Genomic DNA, 22,346 nt, shown 5'->3' on the forward strand with positions numbered 1-22,346 from the left:
CATTTCAGTAGGAATAATAATAGTAGCAGCTAACATTGCATAGTGCTTGCTCTGTGCCACACAGTACCTGTCTGCCAACACCTAATCTTGACTTGAAAAAGCCTTTTGTTTTAAAAAAAGGACATGGTTACTTGGGAGATTCTAAATTTATTTATATTTTTATTTTTTTGAGATGGCATCTTGCTCTATTGCCAGGCTGTAGTGCAGTGGCACAATCTTGGCTCACTGCAACCTCCGTCTCCCAGATTCAAGTGATTCTCCTGCCTCAGCCTCCTGAGTAGCTGTGATGACAGGCATGCACCAAGATGCCCAGCTAATTTTTTGTATTTTTGGTAGAAATGGGGTTTCACCATGTTGGCAAGGCTGGTCTCGAACTCCTGACCTCAGGTGATCCACCTGCTTCCACCTCCCAAAGTGCTGGGGTAACAGACATGAGCCACTGTGCCTGGCCACAAATTTAAATATAAATTTTGGAAACTTTTTTTTAATGAAAGATTTTCAGTTTAAAAGGTTTGTGTTTAGGCTGGGCATGGTGACTCACGCCTATAATCCTAGCACTTTGGGAGGCCGAAGCGGGTGGATCACCTGAGGTCAGGAGTTTGAGACTAGCCTGGCCAACATGGTGAAAACCCATCTCTGCTAAAAATACTAAAAAATTAGCCAGGCATGGTGGCAGGTGCCTGTAATCCCGGGTACTCAGGAGACTGAGGTGGAAGAATCACTTGACCAGGAAGTAGAGGTTGCAGTGGGCCGAGATCACGCCACTGCACTCTAGCCTGGACAACAAGAGTGAGACTCCATCTCAAAAAAAAAAAGGTTTGTGTTGAATTGAATACTCATGGATATAAGGAAGGGAACAATAGACACTGGGTCCTACTTGAGGGTGGAGGGCAGGAGGAGTGTGAGGGTCAAAACACTACCTACGCTTATTATCTGGGTAATGAAGTAGTATGTACACCAAACCTCTGTGACACGCAATTTATCTATAGAACAGACCTGCACATGTACCCCTGAAACAAAAATAAAAGAAAGTCTGTGTTTAATAGAAACAGTACTTCTAGCCATTTCACCAGCCTCGATATGGTTCTTGAGTATATCTGTTGGGGGTAGTCACCACCAGAGGTAAAGTGGGATGGTGAAGACTGCTCTTGAAAGCACAGAGTGGTGAATAACAGTGCTGGGATTTTCTTTTCTACCAGGCTGTTCGAAGTGAAAGGTGAAGAAAATAGCCCTCGGAATTTAGTTTGCAGTTGCTCTTTGGTTTCTAATTTAGGTTGTGTATTTTCCTTTAATGTTTCATTTTGACATAATATATTTTAAAATGGACTTTTCTTGTGGATACAATTTTATGATATGATTTTTCTTAAGTTCTAGGCGGCAATGTGGCTGCGTTTTATTTACTTGAATCGTATGTGATGGGAACCAGACTCAAACTTATTTTAGAAATAGTTTTAATTATACAAATGAAAGAGGCAGATATCTTTTGGTTCATCTACACATTTCAGAATTGCTCCTGTGGTGCATTCCTGAAACCATATCTAAATAATCACACAACATCATCTAATGCCAGTAGATATTTTATACATGACTGTTGGAAGTTATATTTCATTAAATAACTACACAATAATGTGTGGTTGTCAGAACAGCATTTATTACACAGATAGCTAGTATCTGGTAATGAGGTTAAAGGTAATGGAAGATAGATTTGAATAGACATGATGAATATTAAAATTTTTCCTTTATTATACATTTTAGTTGATATACTGTTGTTGTTATTTTTTGAGACGGAGTCTTGCTCTGTCATCCAGGCTGGAGTGCAGTGGTGCGATCTAGGTTCACTGCAACCTCTGCCTCCCAGGTTCAAGCGATTCTCATGCCTCAGCCTCCTAAGTAGCTGGGACTACAGGCATGTGCTACTATGCCTGGCTAATTTTTTGTATTTTTAGTAGAGAAGGGATTTCACTGTGTGGCCAGGATGGTCTCGATCTCCTGACCTTGTGATCTGCCTGCCTTGGCTTTCCAAAGTGCTGGGATTACAGGCGTGAGCCACCGCATCTGGCCTGATACAGTATTATTTATAAAACAAAACAAAAAGTGGTCTATTAGGTTATGTTTCTAGATATCAGCATTTTGAGTGGGAAAAATCAAGGGATATATGCTGTAATGAAACAGTGGTCTCTGACTTCTGCTTCAATCAATGTAATTACTGGGATTCAGTCTTCAGAAGACCCTCTGTCTGTGCCAGAACCCCAGAATGGGTTTTAACCTCTCCCATTTCAAATTGTCTTCATGGTGGGTGGGAGATAATGGTAGCAGGAGGGCGATGTCGATAAAGGTTAGGATTTAAAAAACCCCAAACTCCAGTTATTAAAAAGTTGACTTCAAGATAGTATTTAGAAGATTCTTTAAGGAGGGAAAGGTGGAAGCAGAACAAGGAAAGATTGGAAAATCATTGTGGATATCACAGTGACCTAAATTCCATATGAAGGAAATGTTTGTTAGCTGTTGTTTCTAAGCCTTATAGTTCTGTATTTCTTTTACAAATAGAACTTTTGATAAGGGCCAAATACTTATTAAAAAACAAATTATATGTAAGTTGATAATTTCTTAGAATTCCTTGAGTGTAAATTAGGGATTTGATTGGTGATATTAGGTCATTGCAGTTGAAAAAGAGGCACAAACTTAAGGTAAAAACTTTTAATACACAAAACAATGTAAATGTTATGTAAATAGTTATACTATATTGTTTAGGGAATAATAACACGGGAAAAAAGTCTGTACATGTTCAGCACAGACACAGCCATCCCTTTAAAAATACATTTTCAATCTGTTGTTGGTGAAACCCATAGATACAGAGGGCTAACAGTATGTATTTTTGCATTGTACATGAGAATATTTAGTGGTTTAGTGGTTAAATGGAGATTTGCTTTATAATTTAGAAATGATACACCTGAATGCAATGATGTATAGGTTTTTAATAATCTTCAAGGCGTTTTTTTTTTTTTTTTTCTTTTTCTGAGATGGAGTCTTAACTCTGTCACCCAGGCTGGAGTGCGGTGATCTTGGCTCACTGCAACCTCTGCCTCCCGACTTCGAGCAATTCTCCTGCCTCAGCATCCTAAGTAGCTGGGACTACAGACATGTGCCACCATACCCAGCTGATTTTGTATTTTTAGTAGAAATGGGGTTTTACCATGTTGGCCAGGCTTGTCTTGAACTCCTGACCTTGTGATCCACCCTCATTGGCCTCCCAAATTATCTTCACGTTTTATATATATATATTTTTTATATTAATTCAGTAAAAATAAATGCATAATTTAATCTATTAAATATAAGAATATAGAACATAGTTTCCAAAGACAAATGTGTTCATGCTGCTTTCTTTTCTTTTAGTTTTTATTTTAATAGACTTCATTTTTTAGAGCTGTTGTAGGTTTACAGAAAAATTGTACAGAAACTGAGATTTCCCATGAAGCCCCTCCCCCATACATACATAGTTTCTCTTATGATTAATATCTTCTCTTTGTGCTATTTGTTACAATTGATAACTAGTGCTGATTCATTATTATTAACTTAGGTTTATAGTTTACCTTAGGGGTTCATTTTTTGGGTTGTACAGTTTTATTTTGACAAATGCTTAATGCCATGTAGCTACCATTCCAGTATCACACAAAATAGTTTCACTGACCTAAAAATGCCCTGTGTTACAATTACTTGTCTCTTTTCTCCAAATCCCTACCAACTGAGGCAGGAGAATAGGGTCTGGAGGCAGGGAACCTAAGGCAATTCAGAAAAAAATAAATGCATTATTTAATCTATTAAATATAAGAATATAGAACATAGTTTCCAAACACAAACCTGTTCATGCTGTTTTCTTTTTTTGTGAGATGGAGTCTTGCACTGTCACCTGAGCTAGAGTGTAGTGGCGCCATCTTGGCTTACTGCAACCACTGCCCCCTGGGTTCAAGCAATTCTCCTGCCTCAGCCTCCCAAGTAGCTGGGATTACAGGTGCGCACCACCTTGCCCAGCTAACTTTTCTGTATTTTTAGTAGATACGGGGTTTCACTGTGTTGGCCAGACTGGCCTCAAACTTCTGACGTCGTGATCCGCCCGCCTCAAGTCTCCCAAAGTGCTGGGATTACAGGTGTTAGCCACCACACCTGGCCGCTGTTTTCTACTTTAAAAATCCTTCAGTGGTTCCCATTGCCTCTGGGTGAATTCCAACATTTCTAGCATGGAAGCCTCATTTTCAGTTTTTATTTGCTAAGAGAAAAGAACAACATGCATTACATGACAGACTGACTGAAAAACATTTTTTTTGGAGATGATGGTGGCGTAGGGTAACGGTCTTATCAAATATGTTAAGTGGATTTTTCTGATTTGTGTCAGGAGTTTTCAGATGCATAGTATGATTTTACAATATACTACTTACTGAGTATCCCCCCCAAAACAAACAGACAAACTAGTATATGTCATAAAGTCTATGCTTATGTCTAAACCTTTGGAATAGAGGTGAATGTATAGATTGACAACTCTGTGTATTGATCACAATATAAATTCATTGTCTGTAGCTTTCTAGGTGCTAATTGTTGCTGAATAAAAATTCTGTTTGTCCCATCTGTTCTGTCTCTCATTCCTACTTAGGGGCTATGTCACCATCCATCTTTTAAGCTCTTTCCATCAATATATCCCATTCCTTTTTCAGAGGATTATCATTTCTCTTCTCTGACCAAGAAAATACAGGTCATTGGAGAAGTCCACCAGTTTCTGCCTTGTGCCAACATCCACTTGTATTTCCATAATTTATACTGCTTTTCTTTCTTTCACAGTGTAAGGATCTTACCTCTCCACCCTGAAATAAGACTGTTTTGCAGTCATATTATCTCTGTCTCCTCTCTCTCTTCTCTTTTTCTTCCCTGCTAACTCCTCCTTTAGCATCTGTTTTCTTGTCCAAAATCCTTCCCTGGCCCAGTATCAGCCTCTATGTGCTGCTGCAACTTCCTTTGGAAAAAGGCTGTCTGTGTTCCGTACTACCAATAAATTGTTTTTTTGTTGTTGTTTTTGTTTTAGTTTGAGTCGGAGTCTTGCTGTGTCACTCTGGCTGGAGTGCAGTGGTGCAATCTCAGCTCACTGCAACCTCTGTCTCCCTGATTCAAGAGAATTCTCCAGCCTCAGCCTCCCAAGTAGATGGGATTACAGGCGCATGCCACCGTGTCCAGCTAATTTTTGTATTTTTAGTAGAGACAGGATTTCACTTTTTTGGCCAGTCTGGTCTCAAACTCCTGACCTCAGGTGATCCACCTGTCTTGGCCTCCTGAAGTGCTGAAATTACAGGCATGAGCCACTGTGCCTGGCCCCATTCATTGTTTATTTTACTGTAGTCTGTAGCTGGAAATGCTTTTGCCAAGTCATTGATAGCCATTGATTTACCAGATCCATGGACACTTGTTTCAGGCCCTGGCCTATCTCCTGTGTCCAGTAGGGCCCCATATTGAGCACACAATAATATTAGTAAAATGAGTAACATTTTTCACGTATCTCCTCCTCTTGTTTATATGACTTTCCCTTCTCTATGGTCTTTTACAAGCTCTTCTACCTGCCTCTTAAACATTTATGTTCTAAAGGTTCCAAGAAACCACTGTCTCATTCTAGCACTGTTAACTTTTCTCTGGATAGACACCCCATTCTCGAGCATGCCTCCAGAAGATGCATATATAGCAAATCTTTCACCTTAAGTCTTGACCCTTATTAAAAGGGGTCAACATGTTTGTGTGTTCCACAGACACTTCAAACTCAAGATATCCAATTTTAAATTCATTTTCAATGTCATCAAGCTTGGTCCTTTTAATTTATTACTGCTAAGTGGCATCTCTGTGAGTGACATCACCAGATACACAGATGCCTAAACTAGAAATCTAGGAATAGATCACTAATTCTTGTTACATCTATCTTAATTCTGAGTTCTTCCACTTCTCTTTATTCCTTTTACATCTCAGGGCCTCAGTTAATACCATCCCAGTTTTCACCTTGGAATAGCCTCAGTTTAGTCTCCCTGTCTGTCTCTCTAACTTCAATTCTGTTTTGTGAGTTTTCTTCTCTTTTTCACTTCATTTAACCTAAAGAAAGCATATTAGAGTTTTCCCTGGGATGTATGGAACTTTTTACAATTTCTGGAGCAAATTGAAAATGCTGGTTTTTGAATTCTTGGGAAAACATAAGTTTTCATAACCTTTAAAATGTGATTGACACATTGCTCAATAAATGTTTATTCTTATATAATTACTGCATTAAGATTTGTTTTAGCTGCATATTAAGATCACAGCTTCCTTTTTTGTGGAGGATCGAGTTTCACTTTCATTATTCAGGCTGGACTGCAGTGGTTTAGTCACCAGTCACTCAGCCCCCTGAGGCCCAGGTGATTCTCCTGCCTCAGCCTCCCAAGTAGATGGGACTATAGGCATGTGCCCCATGCTCTTGCTCTGCTAATTTTCCTTTTGTATTTTCAGTGGAGATGGGGTTTTCCCCATGTTGCCCACTCTAGTCTCAAACTCCTGGGCTCAAGCAGTGCTCTTGCCTCAGCCTCCCAAAAGTGCTGGGATTACAGGCGTGAGCCACCATAGTCAGCCTTACTACTACTACTATTTTTTTTTTTTTTTTTTGAGAGAGGGTCTCACTGTGTCACCCAGACTGGAGTGCAGTGGCATGATCTCAGCTCACTGCAACCTCCACCTCCCAGGCTCAAGCTATTCTCTTGCCTCAGCCTCCCAAGTAGCTGGGATTACAGGCACCCCTACCACCCAGCTAATTTTTTTAGAATTTTTTTTTTTTTTTTTAGTAGAGACAGGATTTCACCATATTGACAGGCTGGTCTTGAACTCCTGGCCTCAAATGATCCACTCACCTCGGCCTCCCAAGGGGCTGGGATTGCAGGCATGATCCACTGTGCCTTGACACCTTACTTCTTTATTCAGCAAAAAAGGAGGCTCCCCACGTCATTGGAGTTGGGTGTGGGGAGACCAAATAAAATCATATTTCCTTGGAAGGGACCAATAAGTGTCCTTTTTTTCCAGTGTTGAAGGATGAGCAGGATTGGACAGTTGGATCTGAGGGAAGGGCCATCCCAGGCAAAGGGAAGGCAAATACCAGTGCTTGGGGCTGTGAACAGCAGAGTGAAAATATTCTTAGAACATGAAAATAAATGTTTGAATTTAGCATAACACATTTGACTTATTAATCAAAGGTGTTGCATAGGAGGATGAGTATTTATGTTCATCTGATCACTTTATAACATATATTTCATCTCAAGTATTCCCAGTTTGGTAGACTATAGCATGAAGGCTAGAATGCTATAGCTTTATTTCTTCTGTGACTGCTAATTTCTTCTATGGCACTGCTTATTTACTTGGTAGTTTGTGTCTCCATGGAGTCTTCATTCAACAGTTAAATTTTAGAGTACTCTGCAGGGCTTAAACAATCAAAAACTGTTTCTTAAATTTCTCTAGAACCTTCTTTTTAGAATGAAAAAAACATGATTTGTTGGAATTAAATTTTTACTCTCTCTCTCTCTTTCTCATACTCTCTCTCTCTCTCTTTCAAAGGAAGAATAATAATTTGTATTTCTACTTGCCAGGTAATTTGTGAATTTTGTTTTACTCTTTCTGCAGTATCAAAGATAAAACCTCCATGAGGTTTTTAAAATCTAGAATCATTATTCATATATTGTATGAAAACAATTTTACACTTTTTTCTTTAAACCTTTTTCCTTTATTTTACTAAGCACCAGAAGAAAGTCACATTTCCTGTGATGCTAAAATTTCTTCCAGATCACATGCTGAAATACCTTTTTCTTTTTTCTTTGAGGCCTCTCTAAGTGATCAAATGTAGACTTTTAAGTCTATATGACCAGCTCTTTCATCTGAGCTACTTTGTCTAAATATGTATGCTATTCAGATAACATGTATCTTCAGTTATTCAGCTTTACATATGGGCTATACTTTAACCAAAAGGTATTGCTTTTTCTTTTAGGTTTGACTGAATTAGAGGTATGTTCCATCCATGTTAAATGGGTTCGAAAGAACTATTTGAATTTGAAATACTCCTGTTGATTATAAAATAAAATGTGAATGTATTTCTAAGTATGCATATTTTTATTATCTATAATATTTTAGTTTGTTGTTTTCCCTGAGATCATGTAAATATTTCTTTTAAAAATTTAGTTTTTATAAAATGGCTCATGTTTTATGTATGTTTGGCCTTTATATTTTCTAAAGATGCAAAGCTGAATGGTTGTAAGAAACAGAGGCACCACTTTCTCCCTTGAGGCCTGGTCAATATTTGAATATTTGTGTATGGCATAACAAATACGTTTTAGATTGAATACATTATTAGTAATACGTTCAAGGGATATGTAGTAAGTTTTATGGGTAATACAGTTGAAATTCTATGTAGTCAGTAGGTTTACAAAGTTAGAGAAGAAGTTGCAAAGAAAGTTAGGTTTTAAGGAAAAGAAATTTATCTTCATGTTCTAAATGGCCTTTTAAAATTCTATTTTTATAAACTCTGATCATTCTTAACTAAATTTTGTGTTTAAACTTTTGGATAAAAGTCATGTTACAGGGGTTCTTGCAATGTGAACTTAGTGCCGTATTTGGACTTGTTTTTGTGATTTTCTTGCACTAAACTTGGAATGCACTCTTGAAGAATAGGTTTTTGGCTCCCAAGGACCTTCATAGCCACACACTAGCTCTTAATCACTGTGTCTGTGGAGTGTCTGGCTAGTGAAGCTCTCAGTGAATTGACTTCCCTTTCTCTCTATTTCCTGGCAAGATTTTTTGAAATGTTTTAATGAAAGAGAGAGGAAGGAGGGAGGGAGGGGGAGAGAGAGTGAGAGAGCGAGAGAGAGCGAGAGAGCGAGAGAGCGAGAGAGCGAGAGCGAGAGCGAGAGCGAGAGAGAGAACGCGTGAGAGCCAGCACGAGCTCTTTACCACATCTTTACTTGGTTATGCTATTTGCTCTGTGATAGTTATGGAATTAGTGCTATAATAGAAACTGTCAGCTCTAAGTTATCAGTGCAAGTTTTGAATTAATAGCATCCTTAGCTTTTATTTCCCTCAGTTCTCTTGCTCATTTCATTATGCCTTAGAAAATGGAGAATTGGGAGTAATAAGAAATGATTTAGTATTCCACCATTTAATTAGACTTTTCTTGAGTATGTTAGACTTAACCTCAAAGTTTTGGTTATGGTAGGGTTTATATTATCTGTGAGTTTGATAGTCTTCTGCAAAAATTAGCCTCTATTTGCACAATGAATTGATAATTGCCCTAGCATTTTGTCTTGCACTGGATTCTGACTTCACTCTGGAAGCAAAGATGTTACCAAGAAGGTTATTCTGACTCAGAGTTTGGAGTTTCCCACATTAGTGTTGGAAGATGTCTTTTGGTAGGCTCTTAAACAATTATGGAGCCATGGAAATAGCCTTAGGTGAGGAGCTGAACATCCCAAGTTCTCAAGTGCACTATGTTGTTTACGGAGTTACAGACACTTACCTGTAAATGATAATGATTTTTTTGGCGGGGGGTGGGGGGGTAAGAGGTACTTTGTTAAATGCCTTGTGTGCATTATTTTATTTAATTTTTGTAGTAAATTGGAGGTAGCATTATCCCACTTGTACAGATGAGAAAATCAGGGGTTAGAGAAGTTAAGCAACTTGCCCAAGGTCACACAGCCAGTCAACATAAAGCTAGAATTCATACCCAAGGACTCTCTGACTCCAAGACCTGGTTCTTGGCTGCTCTGCATTCTGCTATATATAAAGTACTGTGTGCTTATTATGAGGATTAAATAAGCTAATGTGTACATCCTTTGTAAAGTAAGATATTAGTCCTGGTATGGTAAAAATATGGACATGTTTGGAACATGGAACTGTTACTAATCTTTTCTGCTATTTTAAGGCTTTACATGCATTTCATAATTTTATATATAAGTATTTTACACCTTCAAGGTTGTTAATATTTTGTCAATTTCATGTTTCTTGATTTATGAAGTACTCTTGTTATTCTTTAAACACCCTTTCTAAGAAGGAAGGAAGTCTAGATCCCCTCCCCCAACGTATTCCATGGATTTTTGTTTTGAAAAGAAAAAATTTTACCTCAGAGTCCTCTTTAGAATTTTTTGGACTCCAGAATTTAATAATTAGTTATATTTTTTACTTATAATTTCATACTATAAATTAAGATCTTCAAAATTCCATTATTTTAAAAGGTAATACAAGGTAAACACATACAGAGAAGGTTTGATTGCTCTAGTAAGGATACTGAATAGTCAAAGTTTCAACAACTTAGTTTACTACCTATATATACAAGCTATTTTGAGTGTTGATGCATTACTGAAATACTTTAGGCCTTCCTTAGTTTGTATGCATTGCTGAAATACCCCAAGGTTTGATTCTAGAATGCTTGAAAAATTATAAATTGCAAGAGGAAAACAAATGAATGTGCTTACTCATGTTGTAACACTTTTCTGTAATTTACCTCAATTTCTGAGGTTGTACCTTTTATTCAGGTTAGGAATAGGTTTTAAGTACTCTCGATTCCAAGTAATTTGTTTAATTGTCTTAATGCTATCTTTATAATCGTTTTAAGCTGTGCCGCTCTTGTGAGCGAGTGCCCAGGAGCTGGAAAATTGACATCCAGGCAGTGAGGTCTGCTTTCTCTTACTGGCCCCCTGGCATCCTCTGTGACCTCACAAGGCACTTTAAAAATCTTTAGCTTCTATAGCTTTGAAGGCAAAGCCCTAGAATGTGGCTTAGAAATTCAGGAAAAATGATAATTTAAATAAAAATAAATGTAAACATTTGTAGACAAAGCTTTCAAATCTAAACTGATTTTAAGTACCCTCTAAACACATAAACATATTTTTCAAAATCATTTTTTAAACTCAGAAGCAATAGAATATAAAAGCCCCTATCAATAGTACATATTTAGTGACGATCACAAGTATTTGTTTGAAATACAAATTTTGAAATCCCAACTTTTGATTAAAGTAGAAGCATGAGTTTTTAAACCTTACTTTTCAGATGAGAAATTAGAAATTTGTCTTCATCTTTTATAAGAATTTCTGCTGGCTTTGTGTGATATTTAAGGTTTCTCTTTTAGTATCGAAAATGCTGGACGACAGTGGAGCCTGCCTGTAGTCCCAGCTACTTGGGAGGCTGAGGTGGGCGGAAAGCTTGAGCCTGTGCCGCTGTACTCCAGCCTGGGTGACTGAGCTAGTCCCTGTCTCAAAAATAAACAACCAATTTCAAGTGTTTAATATATCCCCATGTAAATATTCAGCAATAAAAGGTGATCATCTGTTTTGCAATTACTTATATAAACTGTAATTTAAAAACTGAACTTTAGATGTGAAAGATGTACAAGGCGATCTCTGTGCCTAAGAAGTTTTAGAGGGAAGAAATTTCAGTTTGATACAATTTGAAGGTAATGTAATCATACTGGGTTTGAAAGGTTTTCGAGGATATGTCTTTATTTATGGGAAACCCAACTGATTCAACTGTCCATAGGGTCTCCAAGAACAACTTCACATTTGCCTAATGTGCCTGGACTATATCTAGAAATAATTGAGATATATATATATTTATTTTTTCCCATAAGCCAGACTTCCTGGATCAGCATTGAGCAAAACTTCTAACAGGTGTTCCTGACTACTTCCTCTCATCTCTGGTCCACATGGACAGAGCTTTACTTGTTCTGTCACTTTGGATACTATCCCTTAAGTATTGACCACCTTACTAAATGACCCTCAATCTGTCTTTCTAGTTTTATCTGAGTTACTCTTCTATTAGGTGGCTGTTTACCTGAATTTTTGCTGTTTTCCTTCATCATTTGGAGATAACTTTTTGTGGATTGAGTCTTCTACCTGAATTTTCCATCTCTATTTCTGCTCTTATAAATCTTATCCATACTTCAAGGCCATGAATTCTCGCTTGTACCTTCTTGTATGTTAAAGTCTCAATGCATTTAAAAAATTACAGTAGACAACATGTAACATAAAATTTACTGTCTTAACCATTTTTAAGTGTACAGTTCAGCAGTGTTAAGTATCTTCACAGCAGATTTCCAGAACTTTTTGATTTTACAGACCTGAAACTCTGCATTCAGCCACAAGCCCCATTTTCTTTTCTTCAAGTCCCTGGCAGCCACCATTCTACTTTCTGTTTGTATGAGTTTGAGTACTTTAGATACCTCATGTAAGTGGAATCATACAGTGTTTGTCTTTTAGTGACTGGCTTATTTTGCTTAGTATGACATCTTCAAGGTTCATCCATGTTGTAGCATGGGACAGGATTTCCTTCATTTTTAAGGCTAAATATTTCATATATGTATGTGTATATACATATATGAAATATACACACATACACGTTTTGTTTTATCTAATTATTCTTCAGTGGACATTTTGGTTGTTTTCAACTTTTGGCTATTGTGAATAATACTGTTATGAACATGAGTGTGCAAATATCTCTTTGAGATCCTGCTTTCAATTCTTTTGGATATATACCCAAAAGTAGAATTGCTGGATCATATAGTAATTCTATTTTTAGAATGAAAAGTGTTGCTATAGTCTTATTTTTGACCTTAATTTGACCACACAGCCATACTGTTTTTAATTTTCTCTTTTAAGCTTGTGTCTCTTTTTTGTTTTGGAAAATATGGAAATCATGGAACATATAAAAATATAGAAAAACATTTTATATCTAATTAAAATCTAATTGTGATTTATACATTTTACTAGAAGAGGGTGTTGGTGATGTGAATACTAACAAAAGGTAATCGAAATCTAATTTTTTTTTGCTTCCTGTTTTTAAGCAAGTAAGTAAACTTGATTAGCAAAATGTTATAGATGAAATTCCAGTTTATATATTTACTTTTAAAATACGTGGCTACTGGCTGGGCGCCAGTGGCTCACGCCTGTAATCTCAGCACTTTGGAAGGCTGAGGTGGGTGGATCACCTGAGGTCAGGAGTTCAAGACCAGCTTGACCAATGTGATGGCACCCATCTCTACTAAAAATACAAAAATTAGCCAGGCGTAGTGGCGTGTGCCTGTAGTCCCAGCTGCTTGGAAGGCTGAGACAGGAGAATTGCTTGAACCCAGGAGGTGGAGGTTGCAGTGAGCTGAGATCGTGCCACTGCACTCCAGCCTAGGCAACAGAGCGAGACACCATCTAAAAAAAAAATCTGTGGCTATCATTTAAGTATCAAAATCCTTGAACTAAGTAATGTCCAGAAACTATAAGTCTGCTAAGACTTAGTATTTGCTGCTTTTTGGAAAGATACCAGAGAAACTTCATATGATGTCTGTAATTCTATTATATGGAGTATTATATTTTCTCTTATTCATAAGCTGGGGCTTAAACGTTAGAACTTTGAAGTGCTATAGTAAAAGTAGGCTGGAGTGGAATGGTACGATCTCGGCTCACTGCAACCTCTACCTCCAGGGTTCAAGCAATTCTTCTGCTTCAGCCTCTTGAGTAGCTGGGACTACAGGCGCACCCTGCCACACCCAGATAATATTTTGTATTTTAGTAGAGATGGGGTTTCACCGTATTGCTGAGGCTGGTCTCAAACTCCTGAGCTCAGGTAATCTGCCCACCTTGGCCTCCCAAAGTGCTGGGATTACAGGCGTGAGCCCCTGCGCCCAGCCCTAAGAACTTCGTTAGAAATTACACCAAAAGTTAGAGCTCTGAGGTGCTCCTGATCTTTACTGCAATGCTATAATGAAAACCTATAATACTGTTTCCATAAGTTGAACTGGTTCATAATAATCACGGGAATATGTGCTTTATTTTTGGTATATCTTTTCTATTAATAATAACAAATGAGCAAATGTAGGAAGAACTGTACTTCCCCTCCGCCAGTTCCATTATGTATTACCATGATTTTGCCTTTGAACTGGTAAATAATAAGAAGCCTTTCTGAAGCCACAAATAGTAACTTAGTTTTTGTCTCTTTGTTGACAGGGTGGAGTTCAGCCTATTCTTTCTCAGACGTGAAAGGAAAGGAAGGTCATTTCATGCCCTGTTGATAAAGGTAAGGTCATAGTAATTATTAAAGAATTTAGGATGTTTGGTAGGCATCCTTATTGCTGTTTGACATTCTGACTTTGTGGTATGCTGAAGTTAACAGAAAGATAATATATTTTATAAGATGGACTGGAATCTACAATTGTTCCTTTAGTTATCAGCAAAAACACATAAGATAAGGAAACTGGTGTAAATCAGCATGACAAAGTGAATGTGGATTTGTTCTATAATGAGAAAGTAACTTGTGCTTTTCATTTGAAATGTTGGCTTACACACTTAGTCTGTTCCTCAAACATTTACACACTAGGTAATAACCTTTTAACCATTGCTGATATCACCATGATAACATTTTTCAAGTTAATACAAACTAGATTACAAAATTATGCCATTTTAAAGCAAATCTATCCATTATACTTTTCATGCTGATAGTTCTAGTTGGTGTCACTGATTTTAGAGGGCAAATGTTGAACAGATGGTGTGAACAGAGGCCCCACCTCTGACCCACGTATATTAGTGAATGTTAACTTGGAGACTCTTTTCTAATGATTTGCTCCTATGTGTAGCTATTTTTATAGTGTGCTGCAGTGTTCAGATGTCATTATGAATGCTTTAAATGAATTCAGTTTGTTCTTCAGAAGTCTGTGAAAACTGTTCTCTGAGTATTCCCATTTTATAGATGTTAAAACTGAAGCATTGGAAAATTAAGAAAATTGCCCAGGATTACATAGATAGTAAGTGGTAGAGTTGGAATTACATTGAGACCTCCTGATCTTTACTTCAATGCTATACTGAAAACTTATAATACTGTTTGAACAATTTGAACTGGTTCATAATGATGGAAAGATGTGCTTTATTTTGAATATATCTTTTCTAATAACACATGAACAAATGTAGGATGAATAAATGTTAACAATTCTTAATGGGTTTGACTTTATTCCAGTGAACTCTGTCACAGTTTTATTACACTTTAAATCCTTGTAAATCTACTCAGTGGTTTTCAGAAAGTTACTTTTGTATATTTATAAAATATTTCATTGCTTGCTTAAAAATAACCAGATTAAAAGATGGTAGCATAGTTTTAATTAAGAATGCAGAAATAATGTACTTGTAATACTTGTGCAAGTATTAGTATTACTCCTTTGGCGGGTAGAAAATACAACGTATTTTTTTCTCCCTGGTTAAGCGTTGTGAGGCTAAATGTTCAGCATAGTAAGTTTCAATTGGGCCACATATTATTCCACTGTGCTTAAAAACTCATATTGATTTGAGAATCAGAATCATAGAATATTCTTCATGGGGAGAGGTAATTGGGGAGTAAGCTAGAAATAATAGATCTTGATTTGGGTTTCTGTCTCTTTCCAAAGGTTAGCATCTGGGATGTGGGGCAGGGCATCAGGAACCTTCTATGGTATCGGGGTGAGGGGTTTGGAAAAGGTTTTGTTCATTTTTGAGTCATCCTTCCAGTTATTGGTGGGATCAGAATTTAACCCCAAAGAAAAGGGGCCTTTGACCAGGAGTTGGGATGGGGTTAGAGAACCAGTCAAATAGATTGGCCTCAGGGTTGCCATTTCTTATTAGTCAGTGAACTGAAATAAATCAGAAAGCAGAAAAAACCACTGCCTGTGCACTAGGCTCTGCAAAGAGAAAGCAAGTGGGTGCCTATAGGCACGTTTCTCTAGAAATGAATTTCAGGATTAATTTAGATTAATCTAGATTATTCATCTCCTACCCCCAGTATGAATTATAAAATAATGTCTGGTTTTCTGAAGATTTATCAGAACAGTGGAAATGGCTCAGCATGTAAATTAAATTTTTAAACTATGAGAAAGTGAGGCCAAAAAAGTAGAAACTTAAATGCATATGTATTTTTCCAGAGATATCAACTATCAAATATATTGAAATTCATTTTATATATTGTCTAGAAGTATATTTGTTAATAGAATAATTAAAACAGTATTTTTTTTCCCTTTTTTTAAAAATGTATTGTACTATAGATTCTGGAGTACATGTGCAGATCATGCGAGATTGTTGCATAGGTACATTCCTGGCAAGGTGGTTTTTTGCCACCGTCCCCCCATCACCTATACCTGACATTTCTCTCGATGATATCCCTCCCCCACCCTCCCTCCCCTGTCCCTCACTTAGTACCTGCCCAATAGACACCTCTTGTGTCCAAGTGTTCTCATTGTTCAACACCCTGCTTATGAGTGAGAACATGAGGTGTTTGATTTTCTGTTCTTGTGTCAGTTTGCTGAGAATGATGGTTTCTAGGTTCATCCATGTCCCTACCAAGGACACAAACTCATAGTTTTTTTATGGCTGCATAATATTCCATGGTATATATGTGCCACATTTTCTTTGTCTAGTCTATCATTGATGGGCATTTGGATTGGTTCCAGGTCTTTGCTGTTGTAAACAGTGCCGCGATGAACATGCATGTGCATGTGTCTTTATAATAGAACAATTTATAGTCCTTTTGGTATGTACCCAGTAATGGGATTGCTGGGTCAAATGGAATTTCTATTTCTAGATTCTTGAGGAATCTCCACACTGTCTTCCACAATGACGGAACTAATTTACACTCCCACCAACAGTGTGAAAGTGATCCTACTTCTCCACATCCTCCCCAGCATCTGTTGTGTCCAGATTTTTTAATGGTCGCCATTCTAACTGGTGTGAGATGGTATCTCAATGTGGTTTTAATTTGCATTTCTCTAATGACCAGTGATGATGAGCATTTTTTCATATGTTTGTTGGCTTTATATATGTCTTCTTTTGAAAAGTGTCTGTTAATATCTTTGCCCACTTTTGGATGGGTTTGTTTGTTTTTTTCTTGTTAATCTTCCAGTTCTTTGTAGATTCTGGATATTAGCTCTTTATCAGATGGGTAGATTGCAACATTTTTTTCCCATTCTGTCAGTTGCCAGTTTGCTCTAATGATTGTTTCTTTTGCTGTACAGAAGCTCTGAAATTTAATTAGATCCCATTTGTCTATTTTGGCTTTTGTTGCCACTGCTTTTGGTGTTTTAGTAATGAAGTCCTTGCCTATGCCTATGTCCTGGATGGTCCTGCCTAGGTTTTCTTCTAGAGTTTTTATGATGTTAGGTCTTATGTTTAAGTCCTTAATCCACCTGGAGTTAATTTTAGTGTAAGGTGTCAGGAAGGGGTCCAGTTTCTGCTTTCTACACATTGCTAGCCAGCTTTCCCAACACCATTTATTAAACAAGGGATCCTTTCCCCGTTGCTTTTTGTCAGGTTTGTCAAAGATCAGATGGTTGTAGATGTGTGGTGTTGCTCCAGAGGCCTCTGCTCTGTTCCACTGGTCTATGTCTCTGTTTTGATACCACTACCATGCTGTTTTGATGACTGTTGCCTTGTAGTATAGCTTGAAGTCTGGCAGCATGATGCTGCCTGCTTTGTTCTTTTTTCTTAGAATTGTCTTGGCTATGTGGGCTCTTTTTTGGTTCTATATGAAGTTTAAAGTGTTTTTTTCCAGTTCTGTGAAGAAGGTCATTGGTAGTTTGATGGGGATAGCATTAAATCTATAAATTACTTTGGGTAGTATGGCCATTTTCACGATACTGATTCTTCCTAACCATGAGCATGGAATGTTTTTCCATCTGTTTGTGTCTTCTCTTATTTCCTTGAGCAGTGGTTTGTAGTTCTCCTTGAAGAGGTCCTTTACCTCCTTTGTTAGTTGTATTCCTAGGTATTTTATTCTTCTTGTAGCAATTGTGAATGGGAGTTTGCTCTTGATTTGGTTCTCTTTAAGTCTGTTATTGGTGTATAGGAATGCTTGTGATTTCTGCACATTGATTTTGTATCCTGAGACTTTGCTGAAGCTGCTTATCAGTTTCAGGAGATTTTGGGCTGAGACAATGGGGTCTTCTAAATATGCATTCATGTCATCTGCAAATAGAGACAATTTGACTTCTTCCTTTCCTAATTGTATACCCTTTATTTCTTTTTCTTGCCTGATTTCTCTGGCTAAAACTTCCAATACTATATTGAATAAGAGTGGAGAGAGAGAGCATCCTTGTCTAGTGCCAGATTTCAAAGGGAATACTTCGTTTTTGCCCATTTAGAATGATATTGGCAGTGGGTTTGTTGTAAATAGCTTTTATTATTTTGTGATAGGTTCCATCAATACCTAGTTTATTGAGAGTTTTTAGCATAAAGGCTGTTGAATTTTGTCAAAGGCCTTCTCTGCATCAATTGAGATAATCGTGGTTTTTGTCTTTGGTTCTATTTATGTGGTGGATTACATTTATAGACTTGCAAATGTTGAACCAACCTTGCATCCCCGGGATGAAGCCTACTTGATCATGATGGATAAGCTTTTTGATAGGCTGTTGCAATTGGTTTGCCAGTATTTTATTGAAGATTTTTGCATCTATGTTCATCATGGAGATTGGCCTGAAGTTTTCGTTTTTTGTTGAGTCTCTGCCGGGTTTTGGTATCAGAATGATGTTGATCTCATAAAATGAGTTGGGGAGGATTTCTTCTTTTTGTGTTGTTTGGAATAGTTTGAGAGTGATTGGTACCAGCTCCTTTTTGTACATCTGGTAGAATTCGCCGTGAACCTGTCTGACTTATTTTGATTGGTAGGCTGTTAATTGCTGCCTCAACTTCAGCCCTTGTTATTGGTCTGTTCAAAGTTTCAACGTCTTCCTGGTTTAGACTTGGGAGGGTGCAAGTGTCCATGAATTTAACCATTTCTTCCAGGTTTACTGGTTTATGTGCATATATTTGTTTATAGTAATCTCTGATGGTAGTTTTGTATTTCTGTGGGATTGGTGGTGATATCCCCTTTATCGTTTTTTATTGCATCCATTTGATTCTTCTCTCTTTTCTTTTTTATTACTCTGGATAGTGGTCTATTTTGTTGATCTTTTTGAAAAACCAGCTCCTGGATTTATTGATTTTTTTGAAGGGTTTTTTGTGTGTCTATCTCCTTCAGTTCTGCTCTGATCTTAGTTATTTCTTGTCTTCTGCTAGCTTTTGAGTTGTTTTGATCTTGCTCCTCTAGCTTTTTCAATTTTGACAATAGGGTGTCAATTTTAGATCTTTCCTCGTTTCTCATTTGGGCATTTATTGCTATAAATTTCCCTCTAGACACTGCTTTAAATGTGTCCCAGGTATTCTGGTACGTTGTGTCCTCGTTCTCATTTTTTTCAAAGAACATCTTTATTTCTGCCTTCATTTCATTGTTTATGCAGTCAGCATTCAAGAGCCAGTTGTTCAGTTTCCATGAAGTTGTGCAGTGCAGTTTTGAGTTAGTTTCTTAATCCTGAGATCTAATTTGATTGCACTGTGGTCTGAGAGACTGTTATGATTTCCGTTTTTTTGCATTTGCTGAGTGATTTACTTCCAATTATGTGGTCAATTTTAGAGTAAGTGCGATGTGGTTCTGGGAAGAATGTATATTCCGTGGCTGTGGGTGGAGAGTTCTGTAGATGTCTATTAGGTCTGCTTGTTCCAGTTCTGCGTTCAAGTCCTGTATATCCTTGTTGATTTTCTGTCTCGTTGATCTGTCTAATGTTGACAGTGGAGTGTTAAAGTCTCCCACTATTATTGTGCAGGAGTCTAAGTCGCTTTGTATGTCATTTAGAACTTGCTTTATGTATCTGGGTGCTCCTGTAATGGGTGCATATATATTTGGGATAGTTAGCTCTTCTTGTTGTATTGATCTTTCACCATAGTAGTGTCCTTCTTTGTCTCTTCTGATCTTTGTTGGTTTAAAGTCGATTTTATGTGAGACTAAAATTGCAACCCCTGCTTTGTTTTTGCTCTCCATTTGCTTGGTAGATCTTCCATCCCTTTATTTTGAGTCTAAGTGTGTATTTGCATGTGAGATGGTTCTCCTGAATACAGCACACTGATGGGTTTGACTTTTTACCCAGTTTGCCAATCATTGTCTTTTGATTTTGGCATTTAGGCCATTTACATTTAAGGTTAATATTGTTTTGTGTGAATCTGATCCTGCCAATTTGTTGCTGGTTGTTTTGCCTGTTGGTCGACGCAGTTTCCTCATTGTGTCGTTGGTCTTTAACAGTTGGTTCATTCTTGCAGTGGCTGGTACTGCACTTTTTTTCTGTGTTTAGTGCTTCCTTCAGGAGCTCTTGTAGGGCAGGTCTGGTGGCGATGAAATCTCTCAGTAATTGCTCGTCTGTAAAGGATTTCATTTCTCCTTCACTTATGAAGCTTAGTTTGGCTGGATATGAGATTCTGGGTTGAAAGTTCTTTTCTTTAAGGATGTTGAATATTGGTCCCCACTCTCCTCTGGCTCGTAGGGTTTCTGCTGAGAGATCCTCTGTGAGTCTGATGGGCTTTCCTTTGTGGGTGACCTGATCTTTCTCTCTGGCTGCACTTAGCATTTTTTCCTTCATTTCAGCCCTGGTGAATCTGACAATTATGTGCCTTGGGGTTGCTCTTCTTGAGGAGGATCTCTGTGGTGTTCTTTGTATTTCCTGTATTCAAATGTTGGCCTGCTTTGCTAGGTTGGGGACATTCTCCTGGATAATATTTTGAAGAGTGTTTTGCAGCTTGGATTCATTTTCCTGGTCCTCTTGAGGTACACCAATCAAGTGTAGATTAGGTCTTTTCACATAATCCCATATTTATTGGAGGCTTTTTTCATTTCTTTTCACTCTTTTTTCTATTTTCTTGCCTTCTTTTTTTATTTTTTGAGTTGATCTTCGATCTCTGATATCCTTTCTTTGCTTGATCGATATGGCTATTGAAACTTGTGTATGCTTCGCCAAGTTCTTGTGCTGTATTTTTCAGCTCCATCAAGCCATTTATGTTCTTCTCTAGGCTGGTTATTCTAGTTAGCATTTCATCTAATCTTTTTTCAGTGTTCTTAGTTTCTTTGCATTGCGTTAAAATATGTTCTTTTAGCTCAGAAAAGTTTTCTATTACCCATCTTCTGAAGCCTGCTTCTCTCAGCTCGTGAAAATCATTTTCTGACCTGCCTTGTTGCCATCCTGGTGAGTCGTTGTGATCTCTCTGGGGAGGAGAGGCATTCTGGACTTTGACATTTTCGTCCTTTTTGTGCTGGTTTCTTCCCATCTTCTCTGAGTGGATGTCCTTTCTGTTAAAGTTGAGGTTCTTTCTCCTGTATGAGGCTTTTTTTTTTAAACGCAGGTGTCAGTGTGAGACAGTCTGTCATTGTCTGCCTGTGGTGGCGCTGCTGGGCTGCCTCGGTCTCAGCCCAGCCTGCTGTTAATTCTTTGCCTGGTTTCTGTACTGCTGGGGTTAGCCCTGCCTTCCCAATGGCGGGCTCTTTTGCTCTGCCAAGCCCGCTGTTCCCGGGTGGAGGATGTGTTAACTGCCGAAACTCTGCCGGGAGAGGGACTCCGGTTGCTGGATTTTGTGGATGTGGGGCTTGTCTGGTAGTATCCCCCGCCCCACATTCAAGTCTCCCTTCTGTGGGACGGGCAGTCCCTTTTTGCAAGCTTTCTCGGTATTAGTCCAAATCTCTGCCCTGGTCTGCACTAACAAGGCACCAGTCTGGCCGGGGCTGCCAGCCTGGGCCGTTGCCCGGGTCTGTGACTCCGGGTGGTTCTCAGCAAGGCAGTGTTTTCCTGGTCTGTGTGCTGCCAAAGTCTTGGAGTGAATTGCTGTATCTAATTCAGAGAACCAAGGAGGTGATGCTCCCCCCACCCCATCCTCCGTGCCTGATACACTGTCCAGGTGGGGCGGTGCCCTGCTTTGCCTCAGCTGGACGCCTTTGGGCTGCTTTCGCTGCCTTTTTTTGGGGTTAATCCTGCTCTTCAACCAGTCCCTTTAAAACAAAACTGGTGGCCGGGAGCGGTGGCTCACGCCTGTAATCCCAGCACTTTGGGAGGCCAAGGCGGGTGGATCACGAGGTCAAGAGATCGAGACCATCCTGGTCAACATGGTGAAACCCCACCTCTACTAAAAATACAAAAAATTAGCTGGGCATGGTGGCGCGTGCCTGTAATCCCAGCTACTCAGGAGGCTGAGGCAGGAGAATTGCCTGAACCCAGGAGGCAGAGGTTGCGGTGAGCCGAGATCGCGCCATTGCACTCCAGCCTGGGTAACAAGAGCGAAACTCCGTCTCAAAAAAACAAAAACAAAAACAAAACAAAACTGGTACCTTGCTCGGAGATGTGGATATCGCTCTGGTTCAGTCTCACTTGGTGGTAGCTGCACTCTGGAGAAGCTTCCTTTCAGCCATCTTCCCCTGAATCCCTTTTTTCCTTTTTCTGAGACCCAGTGTCATGCAGGCAGGAGTGCAGT

General features: G+C 38.4%; 1 protein-coding gene across 3 annotated transcripts in view; it reads left to right on the forward strand.

Annotated features, from left to right (window-relative positions):
* The window catches only part of BMPR1B (bone morphogenetic protein receptor type 1B), a 395,211-nt gene that overhangs the window by 97,519 nt on the left and 275,346 nt on the right, over nucleotides 1-22,346 (forward strand). For all 3 annotated transcript variants that reach the window (XM_064369359.1, XM_064369356.1, XM_064369346.1), the window contains exon 2: nucleotides 14,019-14,088. The gene's annotated coding sequence lies outside the window, so the exon portion shown is untranslated. The remainder of the gene's footprint in view (nucleotides 1-14,018; nucleotides 14,089-22,346) is intronic.

Source organism: Aotus nancymaae, unplaced genomic scaffold (assembly GCF_030222135.1).
Source record: "Aotus nancymaae isolate 86718 unplaced genomic scaffold, 86718_ANA_hifiasm-v0.15.2.pri h1tg000006l, whole genome shotgun sequence".
NCBI lineage: Eukaryota > Metazoa > Chordata > Mammalia > Primates > Aotidae > Aotus > Aotus nancymaae.